This window comes from Grammomys surdaster, unplaced genomic scaffold (assembly GCF_004785775.1).
Source record: "Grammomys surdaster isolate TR1022 unplaced genomic scaffold, NIH_TR_1.0 806, whole genome shotgun sequence".
Lineage (NCBI taxonomy): Eukaryota > Metazoa > Chordata > Mammalia > Rodentia > Muridae > Grammomys > Grammomys surdaster.
Genome location: NW_021605225.1, coordinates 298,460 through 313,341, shown reverse-complemented (window position 1 = coordinate 313,341; position 14,882 = coordinate 298,460). Strand labels below are relative to the sequence as shown.

General features: G+C 44.2%; 1 protein-coding gene across 1 annotated transcript in view; it reads left to right on the top strand.

Moving 5' to 3' along the window:
* Map7 (microtubule associated protein 7) overlaps window positions 1-14,882 on the top strand; it is a 130,699-nt gene that overhangs the window by 28,800 nt on the left and 87,017 nt on the right. The gene's annotated exons all lie outside the window — the stretch shown is intronic.

Below are 14,882 nucleotides of genomic sequence, written 5' to 3'. Positions count from 1 at the left end.
GTCTTTATATAGTTAGAATGGATGGTATGAGGGGCTACATTGATAAGATCCTGACCTTTTTTCAGTAGGACTAAGGTATCAAAGTACCAGAGTTTGACAACAGTACGTGTCCACTGAGAACTACACTGTGAAGACCAGTGTCACCAATGGATGGTTAGCAGAATTGTCTCCAAAATCAAGAGTCAGGCATTATCTAGAGATGGCTTAAAAATCTTTAAAAATCTTTCCGAACAGTGTAGCACATATTCTGTTTAAAATGCACCGTTAGGGCTGGAGAGATGGCTTAACTGTTAAAGGCTAGGCTCACAGTCAAAAATGTAAAATGCACCATTAAGACAAGTTTTCCATGTAGATAGTTGCCCTAAGTTTTCCTTATACATAGACCCCTGTATAGAATGATGCAGTTTTAAGGCCTACCTTTCTCAGTAACAGTTTATGGCTGGGGATGGTTTAGCCAGGCTGACAAGTATTGAGTGCCACAGGTCCAAGAGAACTGTTGTTAGAATTCAGGCCAGGTTTCTGCAAAAGACGGTGCTAGGAAAAGTGCTGCCTAGGAAGCGCCTCCTTCACTCATCCAGCCTTTTCTCATCTGTTACCTGAGAAACAACTCCTGCTCAGGGTTAGGCGGGGACTACAGAGACCTTATACCTGACATACTTATGGGGCGAAGCTGAGCTCTCAGAACGATGAATTGTAATGGTGGTCTGTAACCATATGGCCGATATTTTCTGTTCGCTTCTGTTTTGTAAGGTTTATTTTATTTTTAATCATGTGTATATGTATGCACCTCTGTGTGAATATTCACAAGTGCATGTAGGTTTCTACAGAGGCTGGAGGAGGGCTTCTAATCCCCAAGTCAGAGTTAGACGTTTTGCTGAGGATTGAACTTGAACCGTTTGCAATAGTGGTGTGTACACGACTGCTGAGCCATCTCTCAGGGCCTCTCACAACACTCCTGACATGTGTTGTGTGGATTGGTTTTACAGGAATACTACTGTGCTTGCCTGTTTTTCAACTTTGGTGTCTCTAGGAGTGTTGCCTCTCTCTCTTTTTTCTTTTTCTTCCTTTCTCTTTTTTCTTTCTTTCTTTCTTTCTTTCTTTCTTTCTTTCTTTCTTTCTTTCTTTCTTTCTTTCTTTCTTTCTTTCTTTCTTTCTTTCGATAGGATCTTGCTGTGTAGTAGCCCAGGCTGCCCTGAAACTTGTTATGTAAACCAGGCTGGCATTAAACTCAGAGATTTCCCCCTGCCTGTGTCCTAAGGGGCCAGGAGTCAGACATGTGCTACACACCCAGCCTTGAGGCCGTTTTTAGTAATCTCCTTGCAATTGTCTTGTGTGACTGGATCCTTGTTCTGTGTTTATTCATGGAGATCAAAAGTATTAGATGTCATATAGGTTACTCATGAAATAACCTATAATTTCCTTGTGTTAATGAAAGAAGTAAATTACTACATTAGGTCAGATCACCGCACTTGCTGTTTCAAATACAATTAAGGGAGTATACTCTCTATTTCTTAAAATTAGTGACAAGCTATTGGTCTCTCCTGACCAGGGAACAATAGCGGTGATTCATGTTGGAATGCTCAAAGGGAATTCATTCCTTAAAATCAAGTCCCCTCTGGCTGGAGAGGTGGCTCAGCCGTTAGGAGCACTGACTGCTCTGCCAGAGGTCCTGAGTTCAATTCCCAGCAACCACATGGTGGTTCACAACCATCTGTAATGGGATCCGATACACTCTTCTGGTGTGTCTGAAGACAGCGACAGTGTACTCATATAAATAATAAATACATAAATCTTCAAAAAGAAATCCAGTCCCCTCTTACCCTAATGATGGCCTGAGGATGTTGTAGGACTGTAGTCAGGTTTCTACCAGTGCATTGGTTACAGAGGCTTGTCCTGTGGTTAATGCCAATCTGTATTTTAGAACTTCTTTGTCTGTGATAGTCGTTTCTTTCATTAGCCAACTGTGGTAAGACTTGCCAGTTGCCCCCAGTTAGATGGCATGTGCTATCATCAGATGTGTGCGAGTCAGTCTTTGTGTCCTGAGGCAGTGGGCACCAGGTACCATCTGGCTTTCCTTAGAGTTCCCCTCTCTGGTGTATGGCCCTCCACTGTACCTCCTGCTGTACCTGACCCTCTCCTACTTGACCTGAGGTCATTTCCATAAGGATGTCCCCAAGCCAAGTCTGGGGTTTGATTGATCATGAGTCTGTCTTCTTTTGTTCCAGGTTATAAATGACACGTTTGTTTGCTGACTCATTGTTTATGTCTCCTCCTTCTACTAGATCAAGCTTGGGGAGGACACTCTGTGGTAAATTCATGCTGTGCACTCCAGCCCTAATACAGAAGCTTTAGTGCAGCTGAGGCTCCACTCCCTAAACACTGGTTGTGTGAGCAGGTATTAAAAATAAGATTATAAAACTGACAGGGTCATATCCGGCAGACTTTTACATTTATTATCAATAGCTTTAGAACACGTGTCTTGCCGGGCAGTGGTGGCGCACACCTTTAATCCCAGCACTTGGGAGGCAGAGACAGGGGATTTCTGAGTTCGAGGACAGCCTGGTCTACAGAGTGAGTTCCAGGACAGCCAGGGCTACACAGAGAAACCCTGTCTCGAAAAAACAAAAAACAAACAAACAAACAAACAAACAAAAAAGAACACGTGTCTTTCAGTTCCCCAGTTAACACACCTTCTTTTTCCATTAAGGACTTCAGGACAACACCTTCTAGATGCCATTTCCGGCTTTGCTGGCCTATAAGTGGTATTTGGGTGTAGAAGTACAAGATTAACTTCTCAGGAGCCCTGCAAGCCAGAAAGGATGAAGGAGGGCAGCCAAGGAAGTCAGTTGTACAAGCTTGAGCCTTCAGGCCTGGGACTTTGTTCTGATCCTGGCAAAAGATAGAGACCTCAGATAGATTATTACCCTGAGCTTTGTTACAACTGGGACTCTGTATGAAAGACCTTTGCTCATTAGCCTTGGTGTGGACGTGTTATGTTGAGCTTAAACTAGAGAGCATTATGGCCTAGAGACTCTGGTGGAATTCACCCAAATCCTCCTGCCATCATGCCCAAGTATCAGACAGAGCTAATTGCGAAATGCTCATTTTGAGTTCGTGGTATGTAGTCATTATGACTAGGTTTGAATTATTATTGACATATGATTTCCTTTCAAACTGGAATTCACCGTCAAGGTTGTAAAGCATAAGTTGTAAGCCAGTGAGAAATTACATAAGAAATCCTCAGTGATTTAAACTCCCCCCTCCCCCTCCCCCACGAGCTCCTCCTCTGTGCATCAGGAAATGTCTTGGAAAGAGACCCAGGGCTGCTGCTAAGTTAGCAAACCCCAGCCCTTGTCCCCACCCACAGCAGGACATCTCATTTAAGCTGCCTTTAGAAGTTTCCTTTTATGCTTCTCCCCTGTAAAGCCATCTCCGCCTCAGGTTTTAAGGCCTAGAAAACCAGGTTTCTTAGTGGAAGGCCTTTCAGTCAGCGGTATAAACATGTGAGGTAGCTGCTGAGACCTCGGGTTCCATGGAGTATCTACCCTAGGTTTGCTTAGGTAAATACTTTGGTTTTTATGAATTTATTATAGCTCATTTCTGTGTGACTCTGCAGCATTAAACCTTTTCCTTCCCTGCATGTGGTGGTGTTCCTTATCCTCCAGCTTACCCCCACTAGTGTGGGATGCTACGGTGTTAGAAGTAGCATGAGTTATGAATAGAACCCATCATACTGCTGCACAACAACCAGCTTGATAATATTTTCTCTCAATCCAGTTAATTCCACACTCCTCTCTACGTATAGATCCAATGACCTGTTTGAAGCTGCACAGCCTTCAGCCCAGCACAGGCGCTCAACAGTTCAGGGTTGTGTGTGTGTGTGTGGGGGGGTATCTGTTTCCACTCCACCTACAATGTCGTGAACCTGGCCATTCACCAAGGCCCATAGACTTCAGCTTCAGCAAGCACTGGTGTGTCTGTCCTGTGCTATGTGCTACATGTGGCCATGTATGTAACTACATGTTCCTGCAAGCAGGCCTAGAGCCTCATCCCCTGGGAACCCGAATCTGTGCACGTTTCAGATTTCAGCCTTTGTCTTAAGGCCAATCTGCTTTGGCCTTAAAGGGGAGGGAGTGTTATAATAAGTAAGAAAACACTAGAAAAGAAAAGATAACGTAATACATGCACGTGGTCTTAGCCTATAAATACCGTATTTATCTGTTTGGAGTTTTGTACTTCTTCTCACATGCTCCCGGTTCTAAAGTGTCCCATCTAGAGTTGGGCACTGCCTAGAGCTCTGTAATGTGTCAGGCTCGTCGTCTGCAGTTGATAAAGAGGCTCGCTACAGCTGTGCGCTGGCTTTTATCTTCTCACTGCTGTAAAACTCCGTGCAGCAACCTTCAAGGACTTCTGGGGCATGTGTGCAGACTTCTCAGTGTGTGTTCTGGAAGTGAATGGGGGGTGTGTTCTCATGTGGCGCTGCTCTGGGATGCTGTCTGCGTACTTACTCATGGGCAAAGGAGTCATCTCCTCACATTCTTTCTTAGACTTGATGTAGTAAGACACTTTGATTTTCATGAATCAAGTGGTAGGAGGCATTAACTCCTGTAAATTCTTTTTAGTAAGAGAAATAACAGGACCGTTGAGATGTTTTCCTCCTGAGGAAGGCAAGACAAGCCACCACATTGGTAATTGCCTTCCAAGATTACCATTTTTGAGAGATGTGGGGGATTTGGGGGAGGCAGTTTTCGCAGCAGTCCCTTGGTGGGTTTGGTCAGAGCTGACTTCAGATTCCTGTTCCAAATAGTGCCTCTAGTCCGTGGACCTGGGCCTTTTTAACTTCTTGCCCGTTACTTCTTCCTGTTCATGTTCAGCTCACTGTTACTAGGTGATCAGAGAAGCTGCAAAGTAGGCAGATTAAGCCAGGCTTTGATCAAATTACTTCTACCAAAATTTCATTCAGAGTGAAGGATATTAAGTGGAAAGGAGGAGAAAGCCTTTGGAGACCTCTCAGGAGAGCCTGTGTTGAAAACAGTACTTAAAATCAGATTTGCTAATCATTTGCAGGTTTCCATTATTCATGCAATCCTTGGGCTTGATTAGCATGTGTAAAGTATAAACTGCACAAATGCTGAACATTAACATGAATAATTAAAAGGCTAGGAGGTAGCTCTACGTGACTGAGGGTTTCTTTATTTTTATGGGGGCTATTTTAGTCACCAAGAGGAAGCGTGGATGTGTAGACAGCTAGTCTGAAGACCTAAGTGTTGCCTTCAGCCCAGCCACATGTATGCATGACGGCCTTACTTTCCTGGAAAAAGAAAGTTGCTTTGCTGAAGAAAAATAAATCAATGTTCTGTGGTCTCTGCATCAATAAGATATAATGTGAATTACTGGAATGGGTGCTGTGCTTAGCATAACCATGGTAGACCAAGAGTAATGGTGGTGTGCTCATAGTTTTAAGTCACCTTGGTTCTTAGATTGTTCTGCAGATTACTAGCCCCAAAGTGTGGGTGTTCCTTAGGGATATCTATTGAGTTCACATTGTTACTGTGAGTTTTGGGGTGTCCCATCTGGGTTGTCAGATGATGCTGGGGGAATCCCTTTCCCCTCTGAGTCTTAGTCTCATCCATAAAATAGATTAACAATTGACTTAAACAGAGGCTCTAGGACAATTTTGTTAGTCTTTAAAAGGCCCCAGGGCACTAACACTGTAAATCTTATCAGCTGCCCAGAGGGGGAAAAGAGAAGGAACAAGGTATGTTGTTTCACGTACTTGTTAGGAGGCAGGTGCTGCACAGACTGCTTGGAGTCTCCTCAGCGCTAGCCTCCAAATGCTGCCTACACACCCTCTAAAAAGGCCCTGCCATCATGGCCTTCTCTTTCTGCCTCTGTCTCTCTGTCTCTTGCTTCCACTGTCTCTTTTCTACCAATAAATCTTTTGTGAGCTCTTTTGCATGACGTGATCTCTGCACTATTTCTTGGCTGGATTCTCCAAGAAACTCTTTCTGAAGAGAACCTAAGAGTACTGGCATGCAGATCTGACATCGATGGGAATTGCAGATTTAAAGAGCAAGGAAGCCCGAAGTATCAGAAAAACCTTAAGTTCTGGCCAGCATCCAAAGAAAAAGATAGAAAAAGTCGAAACAGCACCTTCCTGAGTATTTAGAAGTATGCACAGAACCAGCAGAACCTCAAGACTGCTTGGCTTGAAGGGACTGTGTCGAAGGGTTCGGAGGGGGTACAGTATCACATTAAAGGAATAATTATTTGCCTAACTCTTTAGCACAGCTAAAGATGAACCTACCTTCCTAGGGAGGGCCTTTACCCAAGTCATTGACTCTGTACAACTAAAATGGTAGATCTCCACCCAGACCAGGGTATCTATTCTCTTGACCAAGAGTTTGCCCTTAATTAATGGTCCTTTACTGCAACTCAAACTGGTCCCCTGTCCTGGTGTGTAGTCTAGCCCATAAGCCACCTTCCCACTGGTGCTCAGTCTGCACTGCAACACCACTTATGCCATGAAGCTGTGTCTCCCTAAAAGGGGGGTCTGTCATCAACATACGGGGAATAGAACTCCCCCTCAGAGCCTCAGTCTGTAGGGAAATGCAACTGGGATACAGAAAAGAGTTTCAGAGCCAAAATGAAGCAAACCCATCAAGTTCATTCATTAGAGAAAGGAAAGCTGGGGCCAGCATCAGGACACTAATGGCCCAGGCAGAGCTGTGCTACTTCAGTGTTTGTCCCTTTTCCTTTTGAAACAGTGTCTCACTGTGTAGCCAGGTTTGCTTGGGCCCAGACATCACAGTCCTCCTGTGTGAGCCTCTGGAGTACTGGGATGATAGTGTGTACTCCGAAGAAGGTGGCATCTCTAAGATTACTGTGTGATCTAAGGGGAGTTGACTGTGTTCAAGACTGTGCAGAGTGACCCCTCGTCAACGAAAGGGCGTTTACTTGAGACAGTGCTCATCCCTTACACAAGTGTGTGTAAATGTTAGAGACTGAGAGCCATCAGATGTTTACAGTGTGTTCCATGAAGCAGGATTTAAGAGAAAAAAGATGTTTTGAAGAAACAATGCAGGACTGTGAGGGATAATTTTCCTTTCCCAGAATACCTGTGAAATCTGAGCATTTAGAATTGTCATCAGAATAGTTGTTCAATGGTGCTTGCCATGTTTAACCAGACTCTTGCTGTGTAACACATACTTTAAATACCTAGTAGATAGCATCATGCTATCTGGACGCTCCAGCCCCCAGATAGTCAAATAACCCATTTTCTCTACGAAGTACCCAGCTCTGGGTAATTTGTTACAGTGACACAAAAGAGGCTAACTCCCAGTCGTTTCCAGACTGGCAGATTAGCTTTTGGCTACAACTGAGAGTATAGGTTGTCTTTGAAGCATTCTTTAACTATCTTATCTTTTGAACTACAACTCATTTTAAGCTTCTTGATAAGTTTCTGTTCACTCTGAAAGTTCAGTTAGCATGGGTGGAATGTCCTTTCCCATCATCCCTCAAAAGAAAGCAGAAGATCCTGGAGGTGGACTTCTCTCTCACAAGTCACACCGCCACAGGAGGGCTCCAAAGTCATTTTCCCTTATGCTACTGACATCAGTCCTTGGAGGTAAAGGCCCAAGAGAAGAGGGACAAAACGTCTTCCTTTGCTAGGAGTCTGTCCGAAGCCACAGCAGGCCTCACCTCTTTCTGTCAGCTGGAGTAGCCTTCTGACTCTCAATGGTCATGCAGACATGACAATGTCTTTTGGCTAAGTCATGAGAACCCCCGGCTGTTAAGAATTCCTCAGGGAGGCGGTCTCAGTGATACATTAGAGGTTACCTGTGCAGGCACATCTGGTCTCTGGCTTTTGTATCCAAGGGGAAGAGTGTGCAGTTGAATAGTGTTACATCCACATATGACTTTTTACATTTCAAAGTCAGTATAGAGTAGCATATATGACATACTTATAAGAGCCCGGGCCTGACATACATACTGCCTGGTCCCCTATAGCCCAGGCCTGCTGAGCCTTGCCTTTGGTCTTCCATGTAGATGGAAAGATTGTTGAGTGTAATGAGTGAGGACACAGGCTATGGAATTGGAAGGTACTGGGCTCACTTCTGATTCTGTTGCTCTTATCAGCCATGTAACTTTAGGCAAGTTATGTGACCTCTGAACCTGTTTCCCTCAAACCCTATCAGTTAAACAAGAGGACATGTGTGAACCCACACATGTTAGGACAAGTAAACTGATTTATTGGCCTATGTAAATGGCATGTGTGTGTACAGACAATGCAGGGAAGCCCCTCTTTAGAAGTGAAAGACCCATCAAGCCTTAGAATAGCTGAGGAGGCCAAAGTCAAGAAAATGCCACAAAACAACACAGCATGGTTGTATGCACCTATAGTCCTGGCACTCGGCAGACCGAGGACGGTGGGTTTGAGCTTGATACCTGCTAGTCTCCTCCATAGAGAGGAGAGCAGATGTGAGCCCGAGAGAGGGCGCCCTCAGGTCTTTCCTACTTGGAGGTCTATCTGATCGGAATGCCTGTCCAGGTGTGGCTGCATATCTGTGTATGAGTTCTGCCCTGGGGTTGCCATAACAAAATACCAATCTGCCTTAAGAGGAATTTGTTTCCTTCATCTAGAAGCATAGAAGTCTGTCAAGTCTGCAGAGATGGCCTCTTTGGGAGCTTGTTTGCTGATTTTTTGATGTCTGTCTTTGTCCTGCCCATCTCTCATTGGCTGTCTCCGCCCTGCCCATCTCTCATTGGCTGTCTCCTCCCTGCCCATCTCTCATTGGCTACCTCTCAGTCTGCCGGGACGCATCTTCATGTCCCCGATAAGGACACCAGACATGCCCATAGGACCTTATTTGACCTTAATTTCTTTGAAGCACTGTTTCTAATTATAGTAACACTCCAAGGTACTGGGAAGTAGGATTTCAGCTGATAGCCCATGGCTAGTTCTGAGTTTTATAGTTCTGTGTATTAACTGGCCCTTTAAGGAGACATATAGTAAATTGGTTTAGTCCCATTAGAACCTTCCCTTGAAGGTTCTTGAATAGAGAGAATCGCACCCAGGAAGGTGAGGCTGTTGGGCAGTCATAATGTTGCTACAAGCCCTTAACGCATGCATTTCGTCATGCTGGCTAAGTATTCAGCATCCCTGGCATGTTGGCTGTTGATGTATGAACCTGGATGTGGGGGGAGGGGAGTTATAGATACAGTTTTAGTTTTTTGAGAATTTTATGTGTATCTACGTCATCCTCATCCCTCCTGGCATAAACATTTTTAAGAGGTAAATTCAAAGTTGTACATAATGGTGCATACTTGTAATATCAACACCCTAGAGGCTAAGACAGAAGGTTCTTCTTGAAACTTAGGCTAGCTTGTGTTACATAGTGAACACAAGGCCAGCCTAGGCAACAGAGTGAGACCCTATTTGAAAATAAATGAGAGGAAGAGACAGAGAGAAGGAGGGAGGTCCAGGGTACAAAAACTTTATTTAACTCCTAATGTATCACATCTTTTTTTTTTTTTTTAAATGAGTATGTTTTTAGAATTGCAAACCCAGAAAGTCTGTAGATCATCTCTTGAGCCACAAGACACTCAGCCAACCTGGAGGGTTTCTTCACTTCTGGCATTCTTTGCACCAGCCTGGTTTACTGGTTCAGTTCCATCCAGGTGACACTTAATGCCCAAGGGAACCATCAGGAGGCCCAGAGGAAATACAGCTTTTCTGCCTAACACTGGCTTTCAAATTCTGCTAGTACAGCCACTTCAGCTAACTGTGGCTATGCACCAAACCCTGGTGTGTCACAGTTCTGTCCTTTGGGGTGGTGCTTCTCTATCTAGTTTGCCTGTGCTCGCTCAGGGTCCCTTCAACAAGGGCCTGCTGTATGAGAGTGCAGTGGTGATCTTACCTGCCTGGCAGTTTTCCTGGTAACTATCAGCAGATTTGTCTTTGTCCTCCCCCACGGGGACTTCTGACCTCTGTCCCCTCAGGGAAAACATTCCTGAAGAGTGGCAGCCAGCAGGTGCTCCCTAGTCCCTTTATGCCTAGCCTTGGAAGTTGCCCCTGGTTACCTTTGCCATGTACAATACAGGGTCAAGTGTGTCGATTCCAGTCCTGATTAAGGGAGTAGAAGAGGCCCTACTTCCTGGTGGGAAGTGTGGCCAAGTCCAATTCAGAGAAGGCGGTGACTCAGCAAGATCTGTGACTGGAACCATGCTCCACAGCTGTTAATGAACATGACCACACGTGCGTCACAGTTGTGATTCGTGGAGACACTGGTGGGAACTATTTCAGACTTGTGAGCCAGTATGCTGGGCAGTTAACCTTTTTCTCTTATTCAAACAGTTATTTTTACTTTATGTGTACATGTGTGTAGTGCACCATTTACACATTGCCTGGTACCCTCAGAAGACACAGCATTGAATCCGTTGGAACTGGGGTTTGGGACGATTGTAAGCTGCCATGTAGGGGATGGGAAACAAACCCAGGTCCTCTGGAAGAGCAGCCAGGACTCTTGCCCATGGAGTGATCTCCATCCAGATGTGCTTATTTCTATGTGTCATTCTAAAGCATGTAATAAATAGAAGCTGTGTCTTTTACCCTTTGCTGCTAGGGCAAGCTAATTCAGATACTGCGCCCTGTACCACTGTAGTCCACTTAGGTTCTTCAGCTGGGCTGACCAAAGAAGGTGCCGAAAACACCACCATTTCCATTTGCTGGGAGCTTTTGTAAATTGACTGAAGTACTACTTTGCTATTCTAGATGATTTTCACATTCCTTGCTTCTTTATGTTAATGTATTTTTATTACTATATTAATAAATTGGAATCTTTGATCAAAGTAGAGGTCAAATTCTGTCACACTCATTTCAGATCAGTGGACACATATACATAGCTGTCTATAAACATCTCTTTATTTCAAAAGGCATATGTACCAAGCTTATTCCTTATTACACACAGTTTTTACATGTGCTGCCCAATGGGTGCATCCACCCCTGTCAGGTGTGACCAGAGAGTGGGTTGTGTGCTTTCTGCTCGGTCTTGCAACAAGGCTTTCAGTGATCTGCTGCCTCTTAGCTGAAGCTGAGACTATTAACTTCCCTTCTCCCTCTAATCTTAAAACATCCCCTTCTGTTTCGTCTCTGCTGTAACAGGTGTGTGAGAGCATCCTTTAACGAAGCTCGGTGTCAGGCAGGTGTCCCCGTTTGCTCTGCCGCCCACATACATAGGCTTTATTTTCACTACTCGACCTCCAACCATTGCCATGCAGGGGTGGACAACACAGCTTCCTTGGATGTTCCTCCAAAAGGCAGATGGGTTTAGCTTTCGAGTAAGAATCAAATATAGCTTTCCCTTCTCTGGTAAAGTATCTTAGGAGGGATCCCCTAAACCCTCGTGGTCCAAAAGATCAAGAATGTGAAGTAATATACTAGGTATGTGTATGTGCATACACAGGAGAAAGAGTTTATAGCTTTCAGTTTTATTCTAAAGCACATGTGGCCAGGCACCTTAACACACACCTGCGATCCTGTTATTGGGGAGTCTAAGGCAAGATTGCTCTGATTTCAAGACTTATACTAGATAGAGAGCTCCAGTTCTGATCGGACTAGAATAAGACCCTGTCTCAAAGCCAAACCTATACGTCTCCTAAGAAAAGGATAAAACTCCTTACTGTCTAGGTCTTAATGAAGGAATAAGGGAAGGAGAAAAAGCATACAGGCAGACAGGCACAAGCACACTCACTGTTCCCTAGGAAGGCGTCCCTGCCAAGTACTGTACAGAGGATGGGACTCTGGAAGTTTGAGGTCACAGAAGGGGGAAAGTTACATGTAAGATAAGTGGAAGTTTTCATAAGAGAAGGGAACTAGGAACAGAATGAGCACCTACCTTCTGCCAAAATTTGGGCACTGTGTTGTAGATTTTCTTGTAATCCTCTCCAGCATTCTACTATGATGCACTTACTTAAGCATGGGAACTAGTTTTTGCCACTTAACTCTGTGATAGTCCAGGCATGTGCCTGTGTCTGTCTGCCTGGCTATCCTTGTCTGTGCATGCTCGATTTTTTCTTGTTTGTTTGTTTGTTTTGTTTTTGAGGCATTTTTTCTGAAAGAACTCAGAGCTCCTGGAAAACCCACAGCAGTTTACAAAACACTTTTCTGGAATAAGTTTGAGGTGTCAGGTCACTCTCTTGCTGTTAAAAGTTGAATTTAATTTCCTGTATTGAAGCTTTCAGGGTGTTGTTAAAGGCTCAAGGAGAAATGAGGGAGTTGGGTACAAGCAAGTGATGGGATACAGTGGTAAAGGACAGGCTCGGGCTGCCAATAGGACCACGTACTTAATGCACGTGATGTCAGGCAGCGGGCTTCCAGGATACCAGCTTCTGGGTTTTGAGCTGTTGTATGTGAAGTTTTAGAACAGTGACTTTATTAAGCACGTTTTCTTATTTCTGTTCTTGTATATACTTTTATGTGTGGTGGCCTGGCCTTCTATCTGTGGACTCTATGGACACAAGGACCCTCTCTGTATGTCATGCTCCTTCATCCAGAGGCTCTTGAGGACCATCCTATCTGCTGTTGGATGCACAGGGTTTTGAAGGTAGTGTGAAGTGAGTCCCTTGGTGTACGTGTCCTAAGCGCACTATTATGAGGGAACACACTCACTTCTCGACATTTGCCCCTAATTGTTAATCTGCTCTTGCTGTCACTTTCCCATAAACATGACTTGGTAATGAAAGAGCCCTGTAAATTAAATGTAGCCACAATGTTCAGGGAAACTACTAGATAGAAAACATGATTGTGTGAAGATGTGTTTAAAGTGTGTGTATGTGTGTAAGGTACACATGATATATATGGTCATAAGCTTACTGTCCTAACATCTTTAAGTGTATGACTCACTGCCATTAAATACATTCACAGTGGTATGCCTCCAAAAGATTGACAACATTTTTTCCTATATAAATATTTCTACTTTGTATAATCAGATTATCCCTGCAAATCTATGTATGTATCCTATTCCAAATACCAAGGACAAGTAAATGGATCTGCTAAAGACATCGGCCACTCTCTTCACTAACTGAAGCACTTAAATGGTAACTGCCACCAAGTCTGTCCCATCAAGATTCTACTTAGAGTGCGCTCGCTCGCTCACACTCATGAGTGCAGCCTTTGAGGTGCCACATGCCCTTGCTGCTCTTTCCTGTTTCCTAAATCAGCCTGTTCTAGAGGCCACAGGACAGAAAGCACAGTCCATGCACGCGGTGGCTTGTACTAACTCAGCCCAACAAATGGCGAGTCCTTCTCACAAGGTAGGCTCCCTCCAGTCACCTTTTATATCAAGGGTTTCAGTCTCTCAAACCAGAAATTGGTTTTATATCTTAACACACAAAAAATGAGAAGGTATGTTTGGTTTGGTTTGTTGTTCTTTTTTAGTTTTCAAGATAGGGTTTCTCTATGTAGCTCTGGCTGTCTTCAGACTTGCTCTGTAGACCAGACTGGCCTTGAACTCACAAAGATCTGCCCGCCTCTGACTCCTGAGTACAGGAATTAAAGCATGCATCATCACTACCCAGCTATGATAAAGTATTAAAAACTCTAAAAAGTTGAATTACTTATGACTTGAAAGTCAGGTAGGATAGCCCCTTCCAATTCTATAAAGTGTGATCTGAAGGTCAAAGCTTAAGTGAACAGCATCTCAATGGCCATTGTGTTCTAGCCTATGTCCCCTCATTAGAGGATCCACCCTGCGTTCAGAATTTAATGCCGTACGTAGACTTGTAGGAAGACAAAAACAGAGGTACGAGGAGCAGCATGCCCACGTGTAGGAGGCCCTGACATGTATGTCAATCCCCAATAACAAAAGAATCAAAACTTCAAGTGTAAGAACACTTAGTCTCTGCAAAAACCATAGGGCAGTTCCCGACAAGGAGGTACCATGACTGTGTGCTCGAGTGTCAGCTTTACTTCCTGTAATAGAGCACAGGTTCCTGCACACAGTCCTAACTGCTTCCTGATGGAACATGAGTTCCAAGGTTAGTGGAGGAGGAGGAGGACAGGAAAGATGTTACACTCCTACTGCCAACCCCCAAAAGCTTCGCTAAATAATCAGAGGCTGTTCTGTAGGGGTTGTAAATGATTTCTTATTTTACAAAACGAATGTGCTACAGCGTAATTATTCCTCTGCTTCCCCAACAATGTCTTTTTTTCAGATCAGATCTGAAGGCAAATAGAGCAGCTAGTCATGTGGCGACATCACAAGTGGATTGCTCGAGCACTTTTGCTTTTGTATTCAATTGTATACTTAAACCAAGAATGTCTACTTATTTAATATAACCCTCTAAATGTTACACTCACATTTTACAAATGATTTTGGAATACCAGGGAGGTGGTACATACCTGTAATATCAGCCCTGGGAGGCTGTAATATCAGGAGTTCAGGATTATCCTTGGCTACATATTGACTCCCAGGCCAACCTGGGTACATGCAATACCTATCTCAAAAGTAAAGAAATAAAGATTAATAAGATATTTGGAAAAACAGAAAGGGAAAGGAGTGGGCTCTTACAGCTGTACTCTGTCTGTTTCACTTCATAGCCTCAGCTAGTCACTGATGGTGCACCTCGAACATGTGTGTGCACACACACACACTCGTGCGCACACGCACACATGTGCACACACACAGTTCCCTCACCAGCCTTCTCCTTGCTCGTCTGTGCACTTAAATGTCGGTGTCATTAGCTGATGCTGGTGTGATAGCTGGGTGAAGACACTTGACAGACTGGGTTTAGACACCACAGGGTAGCAGATGTAGGCCATCACTTATGAACAGCTTTATCCTGGAACAAGAGGCTTGCTGGGTATCATCTGCCTTTGTGCC